We start from the raw sequence: 2,500 nt of genomic DNA, 5'->3' as shown, positions 1-2,500 counted from the left end.
TGGTATGTTAATCATCCACCCTCAAATGATTGAATATACCAAATAGCAGCCCTCTAGCATCGGTAGTTTGTATTTCATTTAAGATTACAGTTAGCCATGATCGTGCGTCTCGACCTAATTTTCTGTAAAAGAAAACTATTGTGATGGCTTTGTCTGTTCGTCCTCACTTTTTCTGTCCACGCTTTTTCTATCCGCCCCCAGATCTTCAAAACTACTGAGGCTAGAGGGCTGCAAATTGGTATGTTGATCATCCACTCTCCAATTATCAAGCATACTAAATTGCAGCCTTCTAGCCTCTGTAGTTTTTAAGATCTGAGGGACGGACAGGCAAAGACGTCACAACAGTTTTCTTTTACAGAAAACTAAAAAAAGGGAAGCAATTATAGCAAAAGAAACGGTGTGATTATTTCGACGAACCTGTGGAAACGCTGAAACAGATATACCTGCCCAGCGCAAATGTTTTTTTATATATATATATATATTATAGATATATATATATATATATATATATATATATATATACATATATTTATAGATATATATTTATATATGTATATATATATATATATATATATATATATATATATATATATATATATATGTGTGTGTGTGTGTGTGTGTGTATCATCAGATCCACGGTAGAAAGGTGAGTGAAAACAAAGGACTTGAAACGAGTAGTTTCGTACTTTATTCTAAATTTTCAAGTAGAATGAACATCGAAAGTACTTGTTCCAAGTCCCCAGTTTTCACTCACCTTCCTACAGCGGATTTAAGGATATATATATATATATATATATATATATATATATATTTTTTTAATATATATATATATATATATATATATATATATATATATATATATATATATATGTATGTATCTATCTATCATAACTACACATATTTTCTTATACTAACGCTTCATTTACCAAATTTTATCTCTTTCCCCCCTGCCCATCGCTCCTCCTCATTTATCCAATCGCTCCAGGCGAAGCCCCCTCCCCCGTCTCCTCCTCCCCACCCCCGCCCCCAAAACCCCCTTTGGCGCCATCGTTTTCTTCTTGCCCGTTAAGTCGGAGCAATTTATATTTCATGATTACTAAGTTAAATCTTCTCCGATGTCCCTAAGTCGGTCTGATGGGAACATAGGATTATCCCCATCATGCTGAGTCAGGGACGATGGATTGCGACACTGGAAGGACATAAGATATTTGACTTAATTGTTGTGGGGGCATCATTGCTTGTTTGTTACACTTTTTGAGGAGGTTATAAACAATCAATATAAGATTTTTTTTATCTCTCTTTTATTTAAAAACAATATATTTTAAAGTTCATTTTACAATTCAGTACATATGCAATAATATCATTAATGTCAAAATCAACAAATATATAGTCATGATTTCTAACGATAAAGGATAGAGAGAGAGAGAGAGAGAGAGAGAGAGAGAGGAGAGAGGCGAGAGAGAGAGAGAAGGCGGGGGAAGGGGGGAAAAGAGAGAGAGAGAGAGAGTAACCCTGCCGTTTCTCGTGTAGACACATAGGTTCCATTTTTGGCGGTCTTCGTGAGACCGGCACTACTGTGTTATAGCATAGCCCTTCTTGTCCCTGAGATAGTAATGAGTGAAAATGAAAGAAATTAAGCCTGGTATGGACTTCCGGACTCTGGACAGCCAACAGAGTTAAAGGGCTTGATATCGAGGCCATTCTGCCGAGATCAGCTTTGTGAAATCGCTTTTTGTTTCTGTGACTTTTTCATTTACGGCTGAGAACTTCTTCGTAATTCTGTGTTTTCTCCGGCTCACTTATTTTCAATGGCTCTTTTATAATTCCACAATATAAAATTACTTCGGATATTTTCTTTATTTCCTTTGTTTACCTCGTTTTCTATAGGCTTCTCCATTTTACATAAATTTATTTTCATAGGACCGTAGCACTTGAATTGCCAAAAATATGTAAACGATTAACGATAATTATATATTAACGATAATTGTATAAGCGATATAAAATGAGAATAGAAAATATTATGGATAGATAGTGTTTATGTTATGTAGATAGTTTTATCAATAATGTTTTTTAAGTGAAGTGTTTTATGCATATTTATATTTTTTTTCCATGTAATGCGTCACTCCATCCAAAAACATTCATTCAGCCTTCGGGATATGAGGTCACCAGTTTGTCCCTGCTAAGCGTTCATATAGTTTATACGTAATATTTACATTAACATTTCTGATAATATAACAAAATGATTTACGCTTTCACCCAACGATCAACGTAGATGTTGCCGGTATTCGTCTACAATGAATTTCTGCGCAACCACTGTTTCAAAACTTAAGTCTCTGCGTATTGCACTTTTCACTTTTTTAAATTTTATTATTAAACTTACATTAGTGTTGAGATAGCGTGGCAGAAAGCTGCGCATACGCTCAGGTCTATGTATATTATATTCTAAATAAAGTAAATTTCATTGCAATTTTTACATTAGTGTTTAGATAGAGTGACAGAA

This window comes from Macrobrachium nipponense, chromosome 31 (genome assembly GCF_015104395.2).
Source record: "Macrobrachium nipponense isolate FS-2020 chromosome 31, ASM1510439v2, whole genome shotgun sequence".
Taxonomy (NCBI): domain Eukaryota; kingdom Metazoa; phylum Arthropoda; class Malacostraca; order Decapoda; family Palaemonidae; genus Macrobrachium; species Macrobrachium nipponense.
Note: the sequence above shows the minus strand (reverse complement) of the source record.